The following is a 10792-nucleotide window of genomic DNA, read 5'->3' as shown; positions in this document are numbered from 1 at the left end:
TTCCATTAGCCATTTCTCGAAGGTTCCAAAATGCTCTAAATAATACAACCTGCAAATACAACTGAAAATTGGCGGGAATTTCAGCTAAAATTTCTTAACACGCATGATCGTTCTCGGCGTTAACCACAATAGCGCACGGTGTAATTCATTCGCAGATAACTCCGTGCGGTAACTCTATTACAGCTAAGGACGTTAACAGGTGAATCGCGCATATCAATATGTCAAAATAGCGCTTACGCTAATAGCCATATCTCTAATATTTCGACAACAAACGATAACACTCATTGAATAGCTCACTACAAATCGAATGAAACTATCTAAAAGGTGTCATCTTAAAGTGCTACACATAGGATGTGCACAATTCAATTTATATCCAACGAGGGAAATCAACGATCATATTTACAATTACCGTATAACCGTATCTTTCAGTTATTTAATTGTTCCTATGATAGCAGTCATCACATTAGGTATTTGTTCTATACTTTCTGCCTTTGAGTGCCCTCTCTTAATCACCGTGCCCGTTCTTACTCTAATTGATTCTTTGATATTACAACTGCGATTATTGCTTTCTGCTAAATTGAAAGGCTACCTACGTGTATTTGAGGGCACTTATCCGTTAAACTGTTTTATATTCGGTACCTATTTGCTTTATGGAGTGTTTGAAAGTTAAAGCTTTTTGGACATCACCAAAAGCTTACGGAATTGCTTATTGCTCTACTGTTTGTAAGTCTGCGCACTTTAATCCTAATCCTCAACTGTTAGGGGATAATTACGCGTTAGATGTATAACTCAAATACTTGGCTAAATTCATATTTTATTTATTTTTGTAGTCCTTTTATTAAGTTACACATAATTCACAGTATACATTCTTTAAATGTACAGTGTACATACTCCTTATAACATTGAGGTACACCATTATCTTTACGGTAGTGTATGGGTCAGCTTAACTCATAGGATTACGTTCGATTTCAAAACAAACTACAAAGAGGTTACGAGATTAAATCCGTCAATATTTGGGATTACCGAAGCACTACAGAAATTTTTATCTGTGGTCTTGGCAAACGTGTACCTACCGACAATGTTGGTTTACCTACTCGGCATTGCGCTATTTTTTTGCAGTCGCGTGTTGCAGCGTATAAGATTCATTTTGTTGGCTCTTTCAAGACGCACTGAAGCAGAAACCAATTCCGGATGACCATTAAAACACATTTCGAGATATAAATTGTGATTAGAGTTTAATACTATTGGACACGCTTTCCAGGGAAATCATACAACACACGCGCTGCAGACATATAGACGCTAAATTACGTCTCTGAGAAATAAAAAGACAATTTTAAACATTTACGGGAATTTGTCAGCATTATTCTTAAGTAATGTCTTGTAACCGCAGTTGGTTGAACTACATTATTTCCTTTTTCACAGCAAATTTGCCGAGATCGATAATTTGACATAACACCTGAGATTACATCATTTTACGTTGCGAATAGTGAGCAGCTTCGACAATTACAAAGAAGATGTACCTACTCGTTTTTTTTAATCTCTACGGCTATTGCATCCATCTAATAATGATATGATCGTGTTCGATTATTTGCCAATTTAATGTCATTCTCGTACAGCATGATTATTGCCATTTATAACCCATTCTAAATACAAATTGCAGTTTTAATTATACTAGTCATACTTTGAATTAAATGCATAGTGCATAGAGATTCTACATAAATATGTTGTTTTCCAATTTACAGTACTCCTTTGTTCCAAGCGCTGGCAAATGAATTACTAACCAATTTACGTGTTTTTATTTATATTTAGATACAGTATGTTCCCTTAGAGGCGATATTCAATACAAGTATGCAGAACTACCTTTTAATTTGTACTTGAATTTATTTTAGCCCATTTCCCTTTTGTTCGCATCATGAATATGTTACTGTTTATTTACAGAGTGCTTCATCTGGGGGCGAGTGACGTACGTTAGGTGGTTTATTGTTGCATATTGCACTTGGCATTGAGAATTAATTACTTGATACTAATGTTATGCCACGACATGTTCCTTTGTTTTTGTGGTAACGTGATACTTATCGTTATGCTCCTACTATTTATTTGAACCGGGTGATTATGATTATTAATATTTGGCAGGGTGACTTGTTTCGAATATGTACTGTGCTATATTTGATATTGATATTTGATACCGATATTTAATCTCGATTTGACGTAGCAGAGGCTGGCTAAAGTTCAGAACTGACATATGCAGAGATATACAGTGTGTCCCAGATCGGATGGGATTGCATGGGTAACTTTCTTATTATTAAAGATAGAGAATTGGTTAAATGGACAATGTTTTTGCAGTATTCTATTCTATTCTATTCGCAGGGGAGCCCGACCGGGCAGCACTTAGGCACATCAGAGGCCCATTGTGCCTACCCCCTTTCTTCGCAACTGAGTTCAGAGCCCGTTCCCCTCAATGAAGGATAGGACCCTGTTTAGCCTAAGTTGCTTCACCCTCCTCGGTTCCAGGTATCTGTCTCCAAGGAGTTGATATCTGTCCCTGATCAAAGCGTCACAGTGACAGACCACATGCTCGGTAGTTTCATCTGCCTCGCCACAGAACCTGCACGTTGACTCCTCCGCGAGCCCAATGTTATGCAGGTGATAGTTGACCATCCAGTGTCCCGTAAGGACACCGGTGATCTTCCTAAGCTGGCTTCTATTCAGTTTTAGAAGCTTAGAAGACCCCAATTTGCCAAGGGGCCCTGTTAGAAAGGCCTTGGACTGCCGGAGTCCGGTTACTTGTTGCCACTGAGCCCGGAATTGACTGGGCAACCAATCTTTAATCCTGGCTCTAACAACGGAGGGAGCAATCCCGAGGGTAGGCTCGGGCCCGACGAAGACCCCGCCACTGCCTTCGCGAGCCAACTCGTTCGCCCTTTCGTTGCCCCCTATTCCGCAGTGCGCTGGCACCCAAATCAAGCTTACCCTGTTAGACTCACCTAATCTATCTAGGGTTCGCCTGCAATCAAGCGCGGTAGCAGATTGGAACCTGTCTACCGACAGGGCCCTCAACGCCGCCTGACTATCGCTGCATATGCTTTTTGCGGTAACCTCTACGGAGGTTTTCCTGTGCAGAGGTCATGATGGCTAACATCTCTGCCTGATACACGGTGCTATGCTGACCAAGGGAGACGCTGACGCTGGCTCTCGGTCGATCACCATATACCCATGCCCGTTCCCCTTTCTGTTTGGGACCCGTCTGTAAACCACACGAGCCCCTCAGGTTTGAGGAACGGGCAATCCGAGTTCAGTCACTGCTCCCTATCCGGGAGAATGACTTTATAACGCTTTGGTCTTCGAAGGGTGTTTTTCTTATCAAATTGCAAAACAATACAACTCGTTGCCAGCTTTTATCAAAAATCTTTCCTTGAAGCCTCATTTCGCCATAAAAAAAATTAAGTGTATATTGGGGTAAAGTGGAAGAGCAGACCAATTAGTCTGAACTTCACGCTTTCACTATTATATATTTGATATATCGTTATGCCTTATTTTTCATTTTTGTGCTGTTACTTTTGTATTTAATATGTGAATAAAGGTCATTATTATTAAGATGTTGGATGGTCCATGTAAAGTAATATTTGGACACCTGTCCATCTTACTGTGCTCACAGAAACTGTAACACTAGAAGTACTGCCAACAATAATTCAAAAAAATTTCCCGCAGAGTGGAGTTTATGTTGCACAATAATTGATTTATCGATTTTCGTATTTTTTTCTGATAATGTAGTTACATTATGTTTTCAATATAAAATGCAGATCAGCTGCGCTTACCATTTGGAATTATAGTTTCGCTCCACTAGAGGTGACAAGCCGGCTGTCCGGCCGGCACCGATAGCAGTCAAGCAAGTGCGCTGCTAGGCGGACCGCGGGCGCGCACGAGCTGCATATAGAAATATCATTTACTCGAAAACGATAAGACCTATCACTAAAATTCTTTCACCAAAAACTTTTGGTGACTATCAGCTACAATTCGTACGATACATGTATAGAGATTCCTCAAATAATAAAAAAGTTTCTCGCAGAGTGAAGTTTACGCTTTTCAATAATCGATTTATCGACTTTGATGGCAATTATGATAATGTAGTTATATCATGTTTTCGATGTAATAGGCATAGTTAGAAGCGCTTACTATTTGGCATTATAGAACTGAAACAATTATAACAATATCTCGTGCGGGAGCCGAGATATTCCGGGGTAAATCTCTAAAAACATAAATTTTTATGAAGACACTTTTGAGTGGTTTTTTTACTATAAAAATGTCATGACCACCGGAAAATGTCGTAAAACACCATTTCGGATGCAGAATTACAACATCTACATACTCCACTAGGTCTGATCTTGTTATACCTCGAAAAAAAATGTTGTCACATTTTTGGCCCGATTTCGCTCCACTGAGGGTTTCCTCCCAGATCCGCCCGTGCCCAAGGCTGCCTCGATCCTTCCATTCATCCCAATCGTTTAGCCGTATGGAAGCTTTCCGAGCCTCTGTCTCCACAGCTCTAGTCCCAGAAGTGCCTCCATGGCCAAGGTTGGCGTGGTTTTTAGGGCTCCAGTCCCAGACAGGCGAGTCGCTGGACCTTTCCTAGCTGCTTCCTGTAGGTTACCCTGCGCATGGCAGGCCACCATACAAGTGCACCATACAGTATTATTGGCCTTCTCACTGCAGTGTAAAGCCAGTATACCAGTCGAGGGTTCAAGCCCCATGTACAACCAAAAGCCCTTCTACATGCCCATAGACATGCAGTGGCCTTTTTGCTTATGCGCTCAATGTGCCCTTTCCAGGTCAGGCGGGAGTCAATGATGACTCCCAGGTATTTCACTGACCGGGTCAGACCCAGTTGACGTCCTCGAAGAGCGACCCCGGCAAGATCCGCTCTCCTTCTATTCGTGAATGAAACAACCTCAGTCTTTTCCGGCTTAACGGAAAGGCCATGGCTACTGGACCACCTATCCACCTGTTCAAAAGCCCCCTGCATGAGCTCTTTCACGGTGTTTGGAAACTTCCCAGTTATGACCGCGTATCCCTGTGTATACGCTCCCCCCTCGTTCAAGGTGCGGAGGAGCCCGTCTAGTACCAGGCACCACAGCAGTGAGGGACAACACCCCACCCTGCGGACATCCTCTAGTAACCGATGAGCTCATCTCCGTCATCCCAATTGAGGATATGATGACTCTGCTTTCGAGCATGGCTCGGATCCATCTTACGATCGACCCATCAATACCAAACTCTCAGCAGCCTCACTAATCGAATCGAACGTGGTGTTGTTAAACGCACCCTCGATATCTAAAAACGCCCCCAGAGCTATCCCCCCGGAAGACATTCCCTTTTCCAGCCTGCACACCAGGCTGTGTAGGGCCGTCTCCGTGGACATACCAGCCCTGTAAGCATGTTGGAACGGATGTAGTGGTCTACTAACCAGTGCGCCATTCCTTATGTATGCATCCACCAGCTTCTCCACCGTTTTTAGAAGAAATGATGATAGGCTGATGGGCCTATAGTCCTTCGCCACGTCATATTTAGCACGACCCGGCTTAGGTAGGTACACAACTCTTACCTTCCTCCAGCTTTCGGGGATATGCCCTAAAGCCAGAGAGGCTCTGAAGAGATGCAACAAGTGTAAGAACAGCGGCTCCAGGCCCTTCTGTAGAAGAGCCGGGAATATCCCATCCGGTCCTGCACTCTTAAATGGGCTGAACGTGTTGACCGCCCACCTCAGAGATCCCTCGGTAACCACCCGGGAAGCTACCTTCCAGTTGATCGGCCTTACACCGACCCGAGTAGCTCCTTTTGGTGGGTCCGAAGTTTAGTAGTCCCCAGAGCCTGGAAAGTGTGTTTCCAGGAGACATGTGAGAGCCTCACCCGCCATAGACGTATATCTGCCGCATGGAAGCCTCAGTGTCCCCACCTTTTGCCCCGGGTCCTTCAAAAGGATTTTGAAGTTTTTGAACTTCAGGAAGACCTTCCATGTTACCACAGAAAGTCCTCCGAGATCCTCGTTTCGACCTCCGAATATGGTCCTTATACCTGCGCTGGGAGATCCTAAGATCTTCCCAGTCCGCAGGTAACTTAGTTCGCATGGCCCTATTAAAGAGCTTGTGAACCTCCTTACGAGCCTTTTCAAGGTCTGAGTTCCACCAAGGTGTTCTCTTCTTCCCTCGAAAGGTACGCAGTTTACAGCTGTCCTCATAGGACGCTGTTATGGCGTCGCTTACTAATGCGGCTGCCTGTTCCACCTGCCCTGCTTTCCGACAGAGCAAAGGTGGTCTATCCAACCGGTCCGACAGTTTTGCCACATAGCAGTCCCAGTCAGTGGATCGGGGATTCCGAAACCTACAGGGCCCGCAGTGCAATGCCAGGTTCAGTTGGAAAATAATGTGCCTGTGGTCCGAAAGCGACGGCTCATCAGACACTCTCCAATTCGTGATCATGTGAGCTATTGAAAAGGAGCCCAGCGTCAGATCAATGACCTCCTGCTTCCGCGCTGTGACGAAGGTAGGGGCTGCTCCCTGATTTAAAACATGCAAATCAGTTGTTTGCAAGTACTCCAGAAGGTGGTCGCCCCTCGAGTTCGTGTCCGTGCTGCCCCACACAACATGGTGTGCGTTTGCATCACAGCCAACCACAAGAGGGAGCCCACTACTTCGACAGTACTCTATCAACTCAGCCAGCTCCTTGGTTGGTACCCTTCTGAGTCATACGGGAGATAGGCGGAGCAGACCACCAAGTGCCTGCCCCGTCCTCTGTCATCTTTCAGCTGAAGTCGTAGAGCTACGAGATCCCTGAAACAAAAATCAGCTATTAGATAAGATTCGATTCGTCTATCGACATAAATGCAAGTCCTCGGGTTCAGTTGGCTGTCCCTTTTATAATAAAGAGAGTCCTTCACTTGGCCCAGACCTCTTACTCGTCCCTTGTAAACCCAAGGTTCTTGTATGAGGCATACGCCTGTCTGCTTTACAGCAAGTTGACGACCTATTAGACAGGTCGCCCCCTTACTGTGCTGCAAATTGCTCTGTAAGAAGGTTACTTTGTCCAACCTGGTACAGGTTCCCTCAAAATGTCGAAAAGGTTCGACGTAAATTCAAAAAAACTAAAATTGGTCATTTTCTTTAATCTCTTATATCATTGAAAGTATAAGAGATATAAAAAAAAGTTTTATATAAAAGTTACTGTTTTAATACGCCTAATTTAGAATTGATGTCAAAAAAAATTCACGATGGCTACCTTTGAGGAACATTTCCAACTTCCGAAAGTTATATAGGCGCCCTATTGGATTTTTAGATTATTTGATAGATTTTTTTAATTCTCTTTTCAACGAGCTATCATAGCATATACAGGGTGTCCCTAAAAGGTCTGTACAACGCGCTACCAGGGGTTCTTGGTATCAAAATAGGACGATTTAACCCTACTTACCTCTATCCAAAAGTGCTTCGTTAAGCCGCTATCTACCGCCAAAGATTCAAAAAACAAATCGTTATTTTTATTTTATCGGAAAATGGTTTTGCCGATTAAAATGAAAGTCGGGATGTGAATGTCTAATGTAAAAAGGGTCTTTGCGATATCATCGTTTTGATTGTAGTTGCTATGTAGGTGGTAAAATACTGACCATCCACATCTGAAGAGGTCTAAAACTTTTTAACTACTATTTTGACGGTTCTGAATTTTTAGACACTGATAGACAGTTTACTTGGAAGCATTTTTTGTCTCTTGATGAATATCGCTATCTCTGATGGTTTACGAAAAAAAAATAAATTTAGGCATGATGAATGGCATGCACCATACATGCGATTGTTCCTCAAAAAATCAGAAGATGGCTGTTAAACCTTAGAGTGGCGTAACGTTTGTTTGTTGTTTCTTAAACTTTAACAATTTACGTTTTGCTTGAAGACTTAAAACTTAAAAAATAACGTACCAATGTTGCAAAGGGCACAGTTTAATTTATTACGCCGTATAGTGCTTTGTATGCGTGAAAATGGTTGTCACTTTGAACATTTAGTACGTTTAAATTAATACATTACATTGACTTACTCTGTTGTGTTCGTTTATTCTACATTACTTGCTTGCACTACGGTTTCATAGCCTACTTCTTGCTTGCACTTATGGTTTTTGAGGAACAATCGCATGTAGGGTGCATGCCATTCATCATGCCTAAATTTATTTTTTTTTTCGTAAACCATCACCAATAGCGATATTCATCAAGAGACAAAAAATGCTTGCAAGTAAACTGTCTATCAGTGTCTAAAAATTCAGAGCCGTCAAAAAAGTAGGTAGTTAAAAAGTTTTAGACCTCTTCAGATGTGGATGGTCAGTATTTTACCACCTACATAGCAACTACAATCAATACGATGATATCACAAAGACCCTTTTTACATTAGACATTCACATCCCGACTTTCATTTTAATCGGCAAAACCATTTTCCGATAAAATAAAAATAACGATTTGTTTTTTGGATCTTTGGCGGCAAATAGCGCCTTAACGAAGCACTTTGGGATAGAGGTAAGTAGGGTTAAATCGTCCTATTTTGATACCAAGAACCCCTGGTAGCGCGTTGTACAGACCTTTTAGGGACACCCTGTATAGTACATGGACTGCTAATTGTAACTGAGTATGTGCGCTTCAGGGCAAACGAATCTGTCCGAAATTGTCCGACGAGACACGATTTGAGGCTGTCAACCTATAAATTAATAAACGTCAATTAATTAATCGCTTAAATATGGCAAAAAAGCTAACCTATTCTTACTTGTGGACGTGTAGAAGATAATCAAGAGTATTTAAAGCTTCCCGTACTACGCAGTTACCATAAAAGCTACTCTTTACGCAATTCGAGTGGTGTTCATACGACTTTAGTTTACCCTGAAACTCACATACCCACGACTACAATGCTCTCTATCCGTGACCACCCATTTTGTATTGAAAGCATAGGGCTAATAGCAGTCCATGTACTACAGTCAAGCCAAGCAAACAAGTCCGTCAAGAAGGCGATGGTTTGGTGTCGCTGTATTTTAGAAGTACTAACAGTCTGTGTCAATAGTGTTTTGGCGAGAAATTTAAACTTGTTCTATTTTGGCATTTTTTTAATGTAGCTACGTTTGAAAACTGGAGAGAGAAATTTAGTACTAGTACAAGAATTACAACCCAAAATAACAAAAAAGGTACCTAAGTACTACTAATGACAAAGCAGTGTGTATTTAAAACTAATTAAACAGTATCATCGTCATTGTCCTCTTCACCGATTTCAGAACCTTCGCCTGATGTGCCAGTGCTTACCGTGAAAGATAAACTTTCTACAGCTTCATCTAACAATCCATGGCGTTGCCACATTTATTCTTCCAATCTCTTATTGTGGATTATGTTGTATCCAGACTTATCCTTTTCCATTTGATGATGAGATGTGCATTTTCAATTCATTCCAATTTATTTCATCCTGCTTCAGTCAGTTTTATATACACCAGGTTCTTCTTCTGTTAGCAAGCACTCCATAAAATGGATGTATGCCAATTTTCTTCTTCATTTTATTAACTAAATTATTGATTGTAGAGACTTTGTTGTGAATCATGTAAATTTCATTCTTCAAGACGCCTAAATCAGAATTATCCAATGTTATTTTGTAGAAAGTTGCACTTCGTTGCTTCTTTGATGGAAATTTCCATGTCCTATCATCGGCAAGTTTGACTTCGATCTACAGGATAACAATAAGTATTTCAGAGGAATATTAATGAAATACACATTACCTAATCTGGTTAAGAATTTTGTTGGTTTGCCGGTCGCCGCAGCAGCTAGCTCTGCACCCTTTCCCAAAGGAAATATCTACACACCGGCAGCTTTCTCTTTGCCGAAGAATTCCCCACTACCCTTTTAATAACATTTCTGGCTTCGTAATGCACAATTGCAGAGGTTTGTTTCTCTTTTCTTGCAACAATCGCATTTTATAAACATTTAATCTATAAATGTCAGCTATCACATTTTTACGGACTGTACACGCCTGCGTGGTAGGTATTGGCGTAACGTTTTCCCGCCAAGAATTTTCTAAATTAGTTCGCATATTTTCCGAGGGACTTGTTTGCTTGGTGGAGCTGTATATGGTCTAAGGCTTTGATTATATACTACGTCAATGACTACGTCTAACGATATACTCCGTTCAATAGTTATTGTCCAAGTAGGTAGCCATGGAATTTTGTTTTTATGTTTAATAAAATTAAAACTCCTTAGAATTTGCTGTGAAGTACCTACACGAATGTCTAAAGGCCCATTCTAATAAGGTGCTCGTTCGCAGCAAGCGACGGAGACGGAAGACCGCGACAGGAGACACAGACAGCCGACAAGCGACGGAGACACGAGAGCGAGAGCTCGTTCGCAGCGTATTAGTTATCAGTGAGTTCACCTGGGAAGTGCATGGAAAATGTCCACAAAGAAAAGTTTAAAACGTAAATTAGGTACTAGAGGAAGAGGAAGAGGACGACTTGATTTTATACTATTATTATAAAAAGTATGAAAGGGCGCCAATAAACCGCTTATTTCAAATCGAAAAAAAGAAGGATGTTTTAAGCTTCTCATATTGCACCATTTACAAGGTGATGCAGATATGTGTAAAAAATATTGTAGATTAAATAAAACACCGTTTTATTATATTTTAAGTGTAATTGAAAATGAACTGAAAGCAAAAAGCACCGGAACTGTAATTACTGCGGAAGAGAAACTATTACCCTAAGGTAAGTAAAGTAAAACTAGTACAACATTCATAAATTG

The sequence above is a fragment of the Photinus pyralis genome, unplaced genomic scaffold (genome assembly GCF_008802855.1).
Source record: "Photinus pyralis isolate 1611_PpyrPB1 unplaced genomic scaffold, Ppyr1.3 Ppyr1.4_LG2, whole genome shotgun sequence".
Taxonomy (NCBI): domain Eukaryota; kingdom Metazoa; phylum Arthropoda; class Insecta; order Coleoptera; family Lampyridae; genus Photinus; species Photinus pyralis.
This window is presented reverse-complemented; position numbering follows the sequence as displayed.